A 17,035-nucleotide genomic window follows, 5' to 3' on the forward strand; every position below is an offset into this window, starting at 1 on the left:
AGAGTCTGGAGGAAGAGTGGAGAGGCCACAATCCAAGCTGCTTGAGGTCTAGTGTGAAGTTTCCACAATCAGTGATGGTTTGGGGAGTCATGTCATCTGCTGGTGTAGGTCCATTGTGTTTTTTCCAGGCCAAAGTCAGCGCAGCCGTCTACCAGGAAATTTTAGAGCACTTCATGCTTCCCTCTGCTGACAAGCTTTTTGGAGATGGAAATTTCATTCTCCAGCAGGACTTGGCACCTGTCCACACTGCCAAAAGTACCAATACCTGGTTTAAAACCAACAGTATCACTGTGCTTGATTGGCCAGTAAACTCGCCTGACCTTAACCCCATAGAGAATCTATGGGGTATTGTCAAGAGAAAGATGAGAGACACCAGACCCAACAATGCAGACGAGCTGAAGGCTGCTATCAAAGCAACCTGGGCTTTCATAACACCTCAGCAGTGCCACAGGCTGATCGCCTCCATGCCACATTGCCGCATTGATGCAGTAATTGATGCACGAGGAGCCCGACCAAGTATTGAGTGCATTTACTGAACATACATTTCAGTAGGCCAACATTTCAGATTTTAAAAACATTTTTCAAGCTGTTGTTATAAAGTATTCTAATTTACTGAGATAATGACGCTTGTGTTTTCATTGGCTGTTAGCCATAATCATCTACATTAACAGAAATAAACACTTGAAATAGATCACTCTGCTTGTAATGACTCTATATAATATGTGAGTTTCACTTTTTGTATTGAATAACTGAAATAAATAAACTTTTTGATAATATTCTAATTTAGTGAGATGCATGTGTATGTAGCCTCTATTTCTTTAGTGTGGTAAGTACCATTTTGAGGGTATGTACCATTATTATTCATTGTAGCAAAATGGGAAACAGAAAATCCACTACTGTTGTTGCAGATTCATGGTTTTGCATAGCATTTGCTCTCCTGCACTGATTATGGGGGCAGAAACCTCAGGGTGAAGATCTTTTATCTTGCACCATTTATACTCAAAAAACACATTTCCAACAAATGCATATAAAATTCCCCTCCTTGCTATTTTTTTTTCTTAAAGATTACAAATAGTTTATTAAATAGTAATATGTTGCAATAATCTCATTTATTTTAATGCAGTTATAGTACTTCACATATAACATTTATTTATATTCTCTCATATACAATAAATATCCATACGCTTCAATCATCTGTTTAAGAAAAACAAAATGGAACAAATATTAACCCTTCCATATTATTCCATCATCCCTCCTCCCTTGAATCAAAACAAACCCCACCTGCACCCCCAAACTGAAGGGGAGGATACAAGGAAAACCCTTCACCCCATAACTAGCATTGCTCTACACCTGTCCATTCTTCCCAGATATGCTCATAAACAGTTGTCTGATTTTTATTATCGTAGACCACTTTCTCTTTTTTCGCTTATCAATTAATTTAATTCAGGTTGTTCTTTTACCTTCCATTTCCTCATAACTGCAAACAGAGTTTGAGACAAAATACGTATTAATAAGATCTTATTACTACTTCTTTTAAGACTCAAATATCTACATCTAATAAAGAATTTTTAGGGTCATTTTATAAATGCACTTAAACATTATTTAATACACTATTGAATTACCATACAATATCTTACTATTTGTTTTCTTAAATTCTGTGTCAGTGGCTAATCTAAGGGTTTTTGAGATGTAAATAGAGAGATATTCTCCCTTACAATTGATTATGGAAGATTCATTTATTTAAGGCAGGTTAGTTGGAGGGTGGGTGGATGTCTGGTTGAGGAGTTCTCTAAGAACTCGTTCACACTGCTGTATGACATAGTAGAGTGCTCTCTGATGTTTTATCAGACAGCACTCAGCCCAATATTATACTATGGGGCAGTGCAGATCTGAAATGTTTTTGCTCATGACGATTCGGCATGGGAAAACAATTGCAGCACGCTGAGAGTGGCTCAGCAAATCGGATCACATGCACCCATACAAGTCTATGGGTGCGTGTAAAACCTTGGCCCAGACTTGGATTTCATCCCAGTGCAGTTTGATTTATGCAGACACAGACGATGGAAAAGTTGGAGAAACGAAGTTCTCCATCTTCTCCGCACCTGTAATATGATTGTCTCAAACAAGAGAAACGGATCCCAGTAAACTGACACTCGGCTCAAACTCTGGTCAGAGCTTGAGCCTAGTGTCATTAGCATAAATGATCCAATTCTCTCACATGAGAGAATCAACACTTGTGTGACCCGGCCTAACGTGTAGTTGGGGAGCTAAGAGTGGGAGATGGTTTGAAGGGGTGAAGTGGAAGGTGGAGTGGGGGAGGTATCAGAAGAGGAGGGATATTTTAACTTAATTATTATTTTAATATGGTGAAAGTTATCTAATTTAATGTTAGAAGGGTTTAAGATAAGTTGAAATGGTATTTCTTTGCTTGGATGAGAAGAGATCTGATGTCTCTGATATGTCTTCAAAAGACACATTCAGATAGTGATTCAAGAAAGTAGCTAAAAGTGGGTTGTCAAGTACATGTATATCATGCTGTACATAATATCTACTCACGAGGGTCTTTATCCTTGTTCAAAAGGGTGTAAATATAAGTATGTGACGCGCCCCCTGGGCCATATTCTTTAGGGGAATACCCGGAGCCGGATCAGATGGGGGTTGTAGTCTCCGAGTGGCTGTGACCCGGTCCGTGCCCAGGGTGTCAAGCTCAGTGTGTGGCAGTCCTTACTGATGTTACTAAAGTTCTTTATGTCGACTACGCCACCCGTTGAATTGCGGTCACTACGGCCGCCGCTGCAGCAGGGTCCGCTGAGGCTGATGGTGTTGGTGCAGCTTTAGATAGTATAACCCCCAACGGGAGGGGTATGGCCTCAGGGGGTCAGGTGCAGAGGATGGTGGTTGTGGAAGTGCAGGGATGATGGTAATGAGAGTCAGAGTCGGGTTGTGCAGTTCAAGGTTCTTTACTTACTGCAGATGTTCCGGTCACTCCGGCCTTGAGTGACCACCCGAGCCGTGCTGCGTCCACCAGGTCCTGGACTCGGCCAACCCCCAAGTAGTTCTGGAGCGTGGTTCTGAGCTCCCTTTCTGTCCTGTCCTCGTCTCTGGCCTTCCCCACCAGGGATCCACCTATGTCCGGCTCCCTCGGGCCTCTTGTTGGCGAACCCTTGCCTCTGGGTTCCCTGACCCTATGCGTAGTCTGCCTTCTGGGTGGATATGGTGGGTGGCCGTGGCAGATTCCGCCCACGGCCTCCGGTCTCTGGCTGAGGTATGCTGTAGCCCCCACCAGTTTGGGATCCGGTACCCTGTTGCCAACTCTTCACCCTGTGATTATATTTGGGCTCTCAGAGTTCCTTCTTTCTCCCCCTCTGGGTCTTTCGTTCTCCTCTCTCACTCTTGCTCTGGGGCTGCTCTGCTCCTCTGCTCTCTTCCTCTGACTTCTCTGCAAAGACTGGCTGACTCACCCTGACCTTAGATGGTGCCCACCTTAAATACTCCCTCTATGTGTGAGCTCAGGTGACCAGCACCCAATGAGCTCCTATCTTTACCCAGGCTGCTCCCCCTATCTGCCCCTACACTACTGGGATGTACCACCCCCCTCCCACTCCAGCCAGGAACAGACTCGGTCGTACCTGCACATTTCTAAGTGGGAGTACCGTTGGTCTGTTCCTCGGAAATGGGATGTGTGTAGTGCATGCAGCTTTCTGAGCTCAGTTCCACACTCCATCCTTACCCGGGAGTGGAATATCACACCTCTGGGTTGAGGTGCAATACCCCTGTAGCAGCCGAATCCTCAGGGTGCTACATTCCCCCCTGGTAAATCACAGCACGTCCTCGGGCTGTAAGATAAAAACATCCAAAACATACAATTTTTGCATAAACAACATAATAAAAACATATAAAACATATATATCAGCAATAAAACTTTTTTTTTCATAAATAACATTCTCGTAGACTTCTCTTGCTTCTAGCTCCTCCTCCGGACACTGTGCAACGTGTGCCCGGGAAAAGTGCAACAGTTTCTCTAGAAAAATGGTTTTCCTATAAAACCGGTAGGGGGCGCTTTAGGAAGCGCAACTATATACAAGGGGATATGGCCGCTCTCAGTCCTCGGCCAGGTATTAGGAAAGGAATGACCGCTCTCAGTCCTCGGTCAGTGGGATTAAGGGAAATACGGGTAACAGTTCACACTTGTCCCAACGGGGACTATAATAGCAACAGTTCACTGTGCCCCGACGGGCAACTATATACAGCTTCTACTCTGCTGTACTCAACAACGACGTCCTCCTGCTCTTTCTTTGTGATTAACTTTAGCTTCAGACCCGTCCGGGTCCTCTTGCTCCTCTTCACACCGCAGCTCCTCCTCCGTCAGGCGATGCACATTGAGGGCGTAGGGTCCTTTGGCACACTTGTGCCGGGTGAAGGTGACCTCGTCCCCTACATACAGGTCACGACCTCTGTGTCCCTCCGGTAGGTGGGACTCAACGTCTCTTCTTGTCACGAAGACGTCGCCTGGGGTGCGGTGATCTCGGATGAAGCCCCACCCGTGCTGCATATTAAACTTGATCACAGTCCCGGTGGAAGGGGGACCATGAGCTGCACGGGGACTCCTCCTGGCCCGGCTCTTCTGCTCCGCGCTCTTTATTTGGGCTTGTTGTTCCCGGACCCGCCTCTCTCTCCGCTCCCTCTCAAAGACCTCGAGCTGTTGCCGGCAGCACTCTGCACGCTCCGCTGCAGCTGCCCGGGTCTCCTGAGTGAACCCCATGAGATCTTCTCCGGTGGGGTCCCACTCAAACTGTGCTTCCTCTAGCGGGGGTGAGGTCCTCTTTACGGGCTTTGGAGCCGGGATCAGGGGTTCGTCTAGGGGTCTCTCTTTCCGGAGTCGGGGATGGTGAAACTCCGGTGGCCATATAAAGGGCTGCCCATCCGGGCACGTATGTTGGGCGAACAGATCTTCTCCCAGATGCGGCACTCTTGGTTTTATGGGCGCGGTGGTGGTGGCGCCCGGGTTGCCCAGGCCTTGCGGCCAGGCCTGGGGCACCTGGAAAGTGAAGGGCACCGTAAGGACGGCGGCGCCCTGGGCTACTTGGCCCTGCGACCAGGCCGGTGGCTCCGCGGAGGTAGGGGGCGCTGTTGGTATTGCGGCGCCCGGGGGTACTAGGCCTTGCGACCAGGCTGGTGGTACTTCCTGCTTGGTCACGCTCGGGGTCGAGGCGTGTGACGTCACAGGGGTCGCGGCTGCGGCTTCCGGTTGAGGTCTAGTCTGTGGCGGTGACGTTGCGGTTACGGGCACGGCAGGGGGTACTTCGGGCTCTGCGACGGGGAGCTGGGGCAGGTACGCGGTTTCCCGGTTTGGGGTAGAGACGTCCCCTTTACCTGCCTCCTTTCGTTCGGCTCCCTTCTCGGCGCCGTCTCCGGCCTTCAGTCCTCCTGCGCCATCCTCAGAGGCGGTCTGTCTCCTCGTCTCGGGTGGCGTGCTCCGCTGACGGGTTCTTGTCTGCTGGGCCATCTCACGGCTCCACTCCGCCAACGTCTCTCGCTGCACCCGGGCCATCCTCCGTGCGAGGCCCTCCAGCGCAGTCTGTGCACACTCCCGATCTCGGGGGAGCTGTGCCAAGACCTCCACTAAGCCTAGTGGGGTCGTTGCTTCTAGCAGGCTCCTGACCAACGGGTCGGTGCTGCTCTGCTCTCCTTCCGTTGTCTCCAGCAGGCCTTCTGGAGTGGCGACCGGCAACAGGCTCCTGACCACTGGGTCGGTGCTGCCTGGAGTGGCGGCCCGCATCAGGCTCCTGACCACTGGGTCGGTGCTGCCTGGCTCTCCCTCCATCTCCGGGTAGGCTCTTTCTGGACTCTGCTCCAGGCTTCTTGTCTCCGGGTGCGCTCTCTCCAGACTGCTCCAGGCGACACCCATCTTTGCGCTCTTCTTCTCAGTCCTCCCACTTCGAGGGCGGTCCCGGGGCCACTTGGTGATTGTCAGCTCCAGGGGCAGTTCTTTCACGCTGACAGACACCTCTAGCATCACAGTCTCTGTTGGTGGGGGCGGTTTCCACTTTTGGCGCCATTTTCGGTCCTGGCCCACGATGGGAGGCGGCCTCTTGCCATCCTCTGGCACGCCCATAATGGCGTCCGCTCTTCCAAGGCGGGAAACCTTTGGAAATGGCGGGAATCGTCTCCCAGTGGCGGGAAACTCTGCAGATGGCGGGAAAAAGCTGTTAATGGCGGACAACCGGCGGGAAACGACCTGTGATGGGGTCCGATGGCGGGGACCCTCCGGAACCGGCAGGAGACTTCTTTTTGAGGTAAACTTGTTCTTTTCTTCAGGCACGCAGTACCCGGGTGTTGCGGGCACGTGATCCTGCCGACTACGCCAAAGTTGACGCGCCCCCTGGGCCATATTCTTTAGGGGAATACCCGGAGCCAGATCAGATGGGGGTTGTAGTCTCCGAGTGGCTGTGACCCGGTCCGTGCCCAGGGTGTCAAGCTCAGTGTGTGGCAGTCCTTACTGATGTTACTAAAGTTCTTTATGTCGACTACGCCACCCGTTGAATTGCGGTCACTACGGCCGCCGCTGCAGCAGGGTCCGCTGAGGCTGATGGTGTTGGTGCAGCTTTAGATAGTATAACCCCCAACGGGAGGGGTATGGCCTCAGGGGGTCAGGTGCAGAGGATGGTGGTTGTGGAAGTGCAGGGATGATGGTAATGAGAGTCAGAGTTGGGTTGTGCAGTTCAAGGTTCTTTACTTACTGCAGATGTTCCGGTCACTCCGGCCTTGAGTGACCACCCGAGCCGTGCTGCGTCCACCAGGTCCTGGACTCGGCCAACCCCCAAGTAGTTCTGGAGCGTGGTTCTGAGCTCCCTTTCTGTCCTGTCCTCGTCTCTGGCCTTCCCCACCAGGGATCCACCTATGTCCGGCTCCCTCGGGCCTCTTGTTGGCGAACCCTTGCCTCTGGGTTCCCTGACCCTATGCGTAGTCTGCCTTCTGGGTGGATATGGTGGGTGGCCGTGGCAGATTCTGCCCACGGCCTCCGGTCTCTGGCTGAGGTATGCTGTAGCCCCCACCAGTTTGGGATCCGGTATCCTGTTGCCAACTCTTCACCCTGTGATTATATTTGGGCTCTCAGAGTTCCTTCTTTCTCCCCCTCTGGGTCTTTCGTTCTCCTCTCTCACTCTTGCTCTGGGGCTGCTCTGCTCCTCTGCTCTCTTCCTCTGACTTCTCTGCAAAGACTGGCTGACTCACCCTGACCTTAGATGGTGCCCACCTTAAATACTCCCTCTATGTGTGAGCTCAGGTGACCAGCACCCAATGAGCTCCTATCTTTACCCAGGCTGCTCCCCCTATCTGCCCCTACACTACTGGGATGTACCACCCCCCTCCCACTCCAGCCAGGAACAGACTCGGTCGTACCTGCACATTTCTAAGTGGGAGTACCGTTGGTCTGTTCCTCGGAAATGGGATGTGTGTAGTGCATGCAGCTTTCTGAGCTCAGTTCCACACTCCATCCTTACCCGGGAGTGGAATATCACACCTCTGGGTTGAGGTGCAATACCCCTGTAGCAGCCGAATCCTCAGGGTGCTACATTCCCCCCTGGTAAATCACAGCACGTCCTCGGGCTGTAAGATAAAAACATCCAAAACATACAATTTTTGCATAAACAACATAATAAAAACATATAAAACATATATATCAGCAATAAAACTTTTTTTTTCATAAATAACATTCTCGTAGACTTCTCTTGCTTCTAGCTCCTCCTCCGGACACTGTGCAACGTGTGCCCGGGAAAAGTGCAACAGTTTCTCTAGAAAAATGGTTTTCCTATAAAACCGGTAGGGGGCGCTTTAGGAAGCGCAACTATATACAAGGGGATATGGCCGCTCTCAGTCCTCGGCCAGGTATTAGGAAAGGAATGACCGCTCTCAGTCCTCGGTCAGTGGGATTAAGGGAAATACGGGTAACAGTTCACACTTGTCCCAACGGGGACTATAATAGCAACAGTTCACTGTGCCCCGACGGGCAACTATATACAGCTTCTACTCTGCTGTACTCAACAACGACGTCCTCCTGCTCTTTCTTTGTGATTAACTTTAGATTCAGACCCGTCCGGGTCCTCTTGCTCCTCTTCACACCGCAGCTCCTCCTCCGTCAGGCGATGCACATTGAGGGCGTAGGGTCCTTTGGCACACTTGTGCCGGGTGAAGGTGACCTCGTCCCCTACATACAGGTCACGACCTCTGTGTCCCTCCGGTAGGTGGGACTCAACGTCTCTTCTTGTCACGAAGACGTCGCCTGGGGTGCGGTGATCTCGGATGAAGCCCCACCCGTGCTGCATATTAAACTTGATCACAGTCCCGGTGGAAGGGGGACCATGAGCTGCACGGGGACTCCTCCTGGCCCGGCTCTTCTGCTCCGCGCTCTTTATTTGGGCTTGTTGTTCCCGGACCCGCCTCTCTCTCCGCTCCCTCTCAAAGACCTCGAGCTGTTGCCGGCAGCACTCTGCACGCTCCGCTGCAGCTGCCCGGGTCTCCTGAGTGAACCCCATGAGATCTTCTCCGGTGGGGTCCCACTCAAACTGTGCTTCCTCTAGCGGGGGTGAGGTCCTCTTTACGGGCTTTGGAGCCGGGATCAGGGGTTCGTCTAGGGGTCTCTCTTTCCGGAGTCGGGGATGGTGAAACTCCGGTGGCCATATAAAGGGCTGCCCATCCGGGCACGTATGTTGGGCGAACAGATCTTCTCCCAGATGCGGCACTCTTGGTTTTATGGGCGCGGTGGTGGTGGCGCCCGGGTTGCCCAGGCCTTGCGGCCAGGCCTGGGGCACCTGGAAAGTGAAGGGCACCGTAAGGACGGCGGCGCCCTGGGCTACTTGGCCCTGCGACCAGGCCGGTGGCTCCGCGGAGGTAGGGGGCGCTGTTGGTATTGCGGCGCCCGGGGGTACTAGGCCTTGCGACCAGGCTGGTGGTACTTCCTGCTTGGTCACGCTCGGGGTCGAGGCGTGTGACGTCACAGGGGTCGCGGCTGCGGCTTCCGGTTGAGGTCTAGTCTGTGGCGGTGACGTTGCGGTTACGGGCACGGCAGGGGGTACTTCGGGCTCTGCGATGGGGAGCTGGGGCAGGTACGCGGTTTCCCGGTTTGGGGTAGAGACGTCCCCTTTACCTGCCTCCTTTCGTTCGGCTCCCTTCTCGGCGCCGTCTCCGGCCTTCAGTCCTCCTGCGCCATCCTCAGAGGCGGTCTGTCTCCTCGTCTCGGGTGGCGTGCTCCGCTGACGGGTTCTTGTCTGCTGGGCCATCTCACGGCTCCACTCCGCCAACGTCTCTCGCTGCACCCGGGCCATCCTCCGTGCGAGGCCCTCCAGCGCAGTCTGTGCACACTCCCGATCTCGGGGGAGCTGTGCCAAGACCTCCACTAAGCCTAGTGGGGTCGTTGCTTCTAGCAGGCTCCTGACCAACGGGTCGGTGCTGCTCTGCTCTCCTTCCGTTGTCTCCAGCAGGCCTTCTGGAGTGGCGACCGGCAACAGGCTCCTGACCACTGGGTCGGTGCTGCCTGGAGTGGCGGCCCGCATCAGGCTCCTGACCACTGGGTCGGTGCTGCCTGGCTCTCCCTCCATCTCCGGGTAGGCTCTTTCTGGACTCTGCTCCAGGCTTCTTGTCTCCGGGTGCGCTCTCTCCAGACTGCTCCAGGCGACACCCATCTTTGCGCTCTTCTTCTCAGTCCTCCCACTTCGAGGGCGGTCCCGGGGCCACTTGGTGATTGTCAGCTCCAGGGGCAGTTCTTTCACGCTGACAGACACCTCTAGCATCACAGTCTCTGTTGGTGGGGGCGGTTTCCACTTTTGGCGCCATTTTCGGTCCTGGCCCACGATGGGAGGCGGCCTCTTGCCATCCTCTGGCACGCCCATAATGGCGTCCGCTCTTCCAAGGCGGGAAACCTTTGGAAATGGCGGGAATCGTCTCCCAGTGGCGGGAAACTCTGCAGATGGCGGGAAAAAGCTGTTAATGGCGGACAACCGGCGGGAAACGACCTGTGATGGGGTCCGATGGCGGGGACCCTCCGGAACCGGCAGGAGACTTCTTTTTGAGGTAAACTTGTTCTTTTCTTCAGGCACGCAGTACCCGGGTGTTGCGGGCACGTGATCCTGCCGACTACGCCAAAGTTGACGCGCCCCCTGGGCCATATTCTTTAGGGGAATACCCGGAGCCGGATCAGATGGGGGTTGTAGTCTCCGAGTGGCTGTGACCCGGTCCGTGCCCAGGGTGTCAAGCTCAGTGTGTGGCAGTCCTTACTGATGTTACTAAAGTTCTTTATGTCGACTACGCCACCCGTTGAATTGCGGTCACTACGGCCGCCGCTGCAGCAGGGTCCGCTGAGGCTGATGGTGTTGGTGCAGCTTTAGATAGTATAACCCCCAACGGGAGGGGTATGGCCTCAGGGGGTCAGGTGCAGAGGATGGTGGTTGTGGAAGTGCAGGGATGATGGTAATGAGAGTCAGAGTCGGGTTGTGCAGTTCAAGGTTCTTTACTTACTGCAGATGTTCCGGTCACTCCGGCCTTGAGTGACCACCCGAGCCGTGCTGCGTCCACCAGGTCCTGGACTCGGCCAACCCCCAAGTAGTTCTGGAGCGTGGTTCTGAGCTCCCTTTCTGTCCTGTCCTCGTCTCTGGCCTTCCCCACCAGGGATCCACCTATGTCCGGCTCCCTCGGGCCTCTTGTTGGCGAACCCTTGCCTCTGGGTTCCCTGACCCTATGCGTAGTCTGCCTTCTGGGTGGATATGGTGGGTGGCCGTGGCAGATTCTGCCCACGGCCTCCGGTCTCTGGCTGAGGTATGCTGTAGCCCCCACCAGTTTGGGATCCGGTACCCTGTTGCCAACTCTTCACCCTGTGATTATATTTGGGCTCTCAGAGTTCCTTCTTTCTCCCCCTCTGGGTCTTTCGTTCTCCTCTCTCACTCTTGCTCTGGGGCTGCTCTGCTCCTCTGCTCTCTTCCTCTGACTTCTCTGCAAAGACTGGCTGACTCACCATGATCTTAGATGGTGCCCACCTTAAATACTCCCTCTATGTGTGAGCTCAGGTGACCAGCACCCAATGAGCTCCTATCTTTCCCCAGGCTGCTCCCCCTATCTGCCCCTACACTACTGGGATGTACCACCCCCCTCCCACTCCAGCCAGGAACAGACTCGGTCGTACCTGCACATTTCTAAGTGGGAGTACCGTTGGTCTGTTCCTCGGAAATGGGATGTGTGTAGTGCATGCAGCTTTCTGAGCTCAGTTCCACACTCCATCCTTACCCGGGAGTGGAATATCACACCTCTGGGTTGAAGTGCAATACCCCTGTAGCAGCCGAATCCTCAGGGTGCTACATATGTATTACACAGGGTAGAAGTAAGATATATATATATATAAATATATATATATATATATATATATATATATATATAAACTGTTGAAATGTAAAATTAACAACATAAGGTTAGAAATTGCAAACACCTGTATTCCTCTCCCATATAAATCTGAGCTTCACTATGAAGAAAGTGAAAACTTGCAATATCCGATTTTGATTGTAGGAGATTTTAATACTGTAATTGACTTTACCTGTAATAGAAAATCATGTAGATGTGCGTCAAAGTCTAGTGATACAACATCTTTTCCAATCCTCTGGAAGAATTTTTTGGGGAAGAGGCTTATTAATCCCAAGGATTATCAGGATTCATGTTACTCTAAGACTTAGCAATCCTGATTCCCTATTGATATGGTTTTTGGCAATGGAGAAATTTTGTATAAACTCCTTTAAGGGGGTTGATACTCACTCAGCAGCTTTTACGGGGATCTCCCTGGGCAACCCAGGCTTGCACCGACTTTGGAAGGGAGTGGATGAACCTGTCCATGATGACCTTTTCCACCATCTGTACTGGGGAGGAAGATTGAGGTTACAACCACTTTGAACCAAGTGTAGGAGGTCGAACATTTGGGACCTGGGAGGTTTGTCACTGCAATAGGCCCAGTGGTGCACCCGTTGCACCCTAACAGTCAGAGTCACTCCCATGCGCGCCAAAATTTCTGTTTTTAATTTGGCGCACTCCTTTGCGTCCTGCAGGGCCAAACAAGTCATAATGGGCTTTCTGAGGCTGGCCCATTAAATATGGCACCAGCACCTCCGCCCACTGCTCTGGAGGCAATCTCTCCCGCTCCGCCACCCTCCCAAAGAACGTTAGGACCTCGACGTCATCACCCGGAGTAATCTTTTGCAATGCTCTTCTTACCGTCTTCCTGACGTGTGAATCATTACCTGGAGTTGAGGGAGGGACGGCCTCTCTGCTCCGAACTTTCCCCGCTAGAAGTTCCATCTGCCGTTGTTGCTGCTGAATCTGCTGCATCAGAAGTTTATTAGTCTCTTGCTGCATCTGTTGCTGCTCCCGGTGCTGCTGTTGCAGGCTCTGCTGGCTCTGCAAGTGCTGCCGGTGCTGCTGTTGTTGGCTTTGCAGCAGGTGTTTGAGTGGCTCTTTCATGGTGCCGGACATCTCTGGCTGGCTGGCGGCCTTTACCCAGGACATCCATCGATCTCTGTGGCAGGTACACGTTTTCCTGGAATCTTGCCCACATTCTCCACTAATTGTAACTGGGTTGGTACTCACTCAGCCACTTTTAAGATAGTCACAGGAGTCAGTTTCTTTAAAAATGTCCAAGGTGGGTTTATTCGGACTTCATAAACTGCACTCTCCAGGTAAATTAAACATTTTCTCGGTAATTATTTTGATTCTAGGCTACATATATACCGGGACACGAGGATATGTACTTTAAATGCCCCTGATGAAGCCACCGTGTGTGGCGACACGCACTGGGCACTGAGGTCCCATTTGCACCTTCCCATTTACAGGCTGATTTGATTGAGTATTTGCTTTCTATGATCATATTGTTTAATTGGCTCTACTATTATTTTTTGCTGGGGCAGCACGGGTGGCCACAATTGAGTGTATGTGATGGAGTGGTTATGGAGTAGTCATCTCCAGTGTGAGGTGAAAGGGTCTATTGGCAATCGCCAGTTTACAATTATACTGTTCTATAGACCTATTACCCTGTATACAGGGACACCATATTGATTTTCACACAGATACCTGTTGTTGCACTTTATATACATATTGTTTTTTGTGTATTCTCTATTTATATAGAATACTTTGGGCTTGTGCAATATTGACCATCATAGATATTCTATACAGCCTGTTAGAGTTCATCTATTTGACTGCACTTTATTGTATTTTCTGTCATTATAATATGGGAAGGTCTCTAAAGTAGTGGGTTCCTCAAGCAGTGGATTCCTCCACTATTTTTAATGGTGTTTTAAAATAATTTTTTTTGTGCGTATTCTTATATATGTGTCAGGAGATACTGTAATAAATTGATGTAATTTATATTCAAATATTCCGTGATTATTTCTTCAGGTGATCACCGCTTAGGTGCATGTCTTCTTTTCTTTTTGAAATTCGTATGATGTTGTATGACATGTGGCAGGTAGATCCCAGTTATTAGATGGTGCCCTCCTAAAGTAGTAGGTGCATGGGGTTATGTCCCAGCTTTTTGTCCTTTTTATGGGCACAAGACATGGATTTCCTAATCCAAGCTGCTCTTTGCCCTACTTATTGACCATATATAAGGCTATGTGCCCACAATGCAGAAATGCTCAGGATTTTTTCCTGAGTGTTTCTGCATCTCCCTGGCAGAAAAAAACGCATGCGGATTGTACATGTGGATTGTACATGCGGATTGTACATGCGGATTGTACATGCGGATTGTACATGCGTTTTCCTGCCAGGGACATGCGGAAATGGAGCTTTATTCACTGACATTTCCGCATGCGGATTGACAAGCGCTTTCCAAGCGATTAGCATCACTTGGAAAGTGCTTGTGACAACTAGGTCACACTATATAAATTCATGCAAATTGCATGGATTTATATAGTGTGACCCGAGAGAGTGGTAAAAATAAAAAAATAAATGTATACTTACCCTCCGATGGCCCCCGGTGTCCTGCTTTACACTCCGTTCTCCCTTGCCGGCAACAGTGAATTGAAAGACCTGCCGACGTCAGCATCGCGTGACCCGTCACATGACTCTGACGTCAGCGCAGGTCCTTCAATTCATTGCAAAGTGCCGGGAAGCAAGTAGGAGCGCAGCGCGGGCCGACAGAAGGTAAGTAGACAGTTATTTTTTATTTTATTCTTTTTTTACAGATTTTTTAATGGTACCTGGGTGTGGAGGAGACTCTCCTCTCATCTACACCCGGGTACCATCTGCACATTGGAACGCGTGGATTACGCATCTACATATACAGTGATGCGTAATCCATGTGATCTAAAGCAAGTCAATGGCGGCGAAGACGCAGCACTTCTGCAAAATAATTGGTAGTGCTGCGTTTTTTTCCGCAGCGGAAATTTTCGCAGCATGTGCACAGCACATGCGGATTATCATTGGGGAACATTGCTGCCCTTCTACCATGCGTTTTTAATGCGTTTCAGCAGCTATAAAAACGCTGCGGAAACGCATTAAAAACGCATTGTGGGCACACAGCCTAAGGTTGTAAAGGAATAAGGGGTTCTCAGTTTTGGACTCAGGAGGAAATATTAGCGATGTACACAGGTGATTTGTTATTATTTTAATAAATGTAAAGGAAGATCTAAGGACAGATATTTCATTGGTGAATGGATTTGGTATTTTTTCTGGATTGAAGATTAATTGGAATAAGTCAGATATCATTATTGGACAAGAATTTCCAAATTACAGATGGTGATATACTTATTATCCAAGAGGGCAACAGTTTGAAATATTTGGCATTAAATATATCACATAAGATGGTGGACTATATAGAAGTGAATGTCATACCGGTGTTGAGTCGTTTTAGCAGAATGGCAAAAATATGGAGGAACAAGGAAGAATCAATCTGATTAAAATGTATTTGTTTTTTTATGTATATTTAATAAATTCCCCTCTTTGCAACTTAGTGACTGAGTATAGGAAAAAATGTATATTAAAGCAACCTTATACCCTGAGACTGAAAAGTTACTACACTTTGTAAATATACAGTCATCCTTCCTGACGCCCTTCTTTTCCTCCCGCTACCTCCATTGCTTAGATCTGTGTTCTGTTCCTACTACCTCCAAGATGGCCACCAGTTTGGTAAGTCTAAACCACATCTTCCCTGTCTTTTCTGTGCTGTGGGATGGGAAAGGAAAGGCAGAAGAGGTGAGGTTTAGATTTACCAGTGTACTCCATGCTGCTATGACCGTCATCTTGGAAGCAGGAGGAAAGGAACGCCTATCCCAGCAGAGGAGGCATCGGGGAGCTAATGGAGGGCTTCAGGTAGAGTGCCTATACATGCGAAACGTATACCCACTTCTCAGTCCCAGGGGAAGGGGCCCTTTAACACTGTTGCAGGACAATATTAGCGTTGAGCTGTAATTGTTTTCTAAGGCAGTACACTTAATATAGGACAATCACTGTGCTACCAGTATTATTCCGCACATAAATGATACTGATTCTCCATTTTGTAATAACATAATTAACCCTTTGTGCTAAACTGAATAGTAAATTATAGTCTGTTTTTCAATTAACAGCATAAAGCAATATGTTTACAAAGATGAATACTCCAATGCTGACCAAAACTGAATTCTCTGCTAAGGTTACAAAATAACCAACACTTTATACATGGACAGTAAATTCTTTTTCTAATTTCTCGTCTTATTTCTGTTTGCCATTTTAGGAGACAGTGGTGTGCGGCCATCTCTCCCCGGCAGCACAATCTCTGACAACATCAAGAGACTAGATTTTCATCAAGTGCTTGGCCGGGGGAGTTTTGGAAAGGTAAGAACCTATAACATTACGAGCCCAGATTGTATATTGTTTGCTATACAATATAAGATCATGAATGAAGTAGAGAATAACACTGTTAATAACCATCTTAGATCCCCAAATTCAGGTGTTTCTGACAAAGGCAGATGCAGGGCGGTTTCCAAATGTGTTGCTACCTATATATGTGTAATAGTGTTTTCTGATAGTCTACAGTGGGTTAAAGTATTTTTCTGGTGCCTCTAACTTCTGCACTAGGAAGTTGCAGGTGCTGCTGTTTTCCCCACATGCCTGCACCTTGGAAACTTGGATGGCCAGCAGATAACAACATCTATTTTTCAATACAGGTGCACGATCCTGTTGGCTGTGCAAGTGTGGGCCAGACACCTGTATAGACAACATCATGCAGAAGTGACAGCTGCCGTAGAAACTCTACATGCAAATATGTGACCAGAGCACTTTCATCCACCTTTATCCATGCTAGCTGTGTCACCCACATAGAATGTGGAAGAATGTGCTCTGGTCAGATGAGACCAATAATTTAAATTTTTTGCTAAATGAAAAACACTAAGTGTGGAGGAAAGCTAACACTGCAGATCACCCTGAAAACACCATCCCCACCGTCAAACATGGTGGTGGAATCATCATGCTGTGGGGATGCTTTTCTTTAACAGGGACGCTCGTCAGAGTTGATTAGAAGATGGATGGAGCTAAATACAAGACAATCTTGTAGGAAAAACCTGTTAGAGGCTGGAAAAACTTGAAACAGAGATGAAGGTTCACCTTCCCGCAGGACAACGACTCTAAACATACTTCCAGAGCTACAATAAGATGGTTTAAATAAAAACATACTCGTGTGTTTATATAGCCCAGTTAAAGTCCAGACATAAATCTCATTGAGAATTTGTGGCAAGGCTTAAAAATTGTTGTTCACAAACGCTCTCTATCCAATCTCACAGCTAGTTTGCAAAGAAGAGTGGGCAAAAATTTCAACCTATAGTGCAAAGCTGGTAGAAAAATACCTTGCAGCAGTAATTGCAGCAAAAGGTGGTCCTACAAAGTGTTGACTCAGAGGGGCTGAATACAAATGCACGTCACGATTTTCAGATTTACATTTTTAAAATATTCAGAAAAACATGTATTATTTCCTTTACACTTCACAAATACTTGTACTCTGTGTTGGTATATCACATAAAATTCCAATAAAATACAT

The sequence above is a fragment of the Phyllobates terribilis genome, unplaced genomic scaffold, assembly GCF_046119375.1.
Source record: "Phyllobates terribilis strain yellow unplaced genomic scaffold, ASM4611937v1 Scaffold_116__1_contigs__length_5312468, whole genome shotgun sequence".
Lineage (NCBI taxonomy): Eukaryota > Metazoa > Chordata > Amphibia > Anura > Dendrobatidae > Phyllobates > Phyllobates terribilis.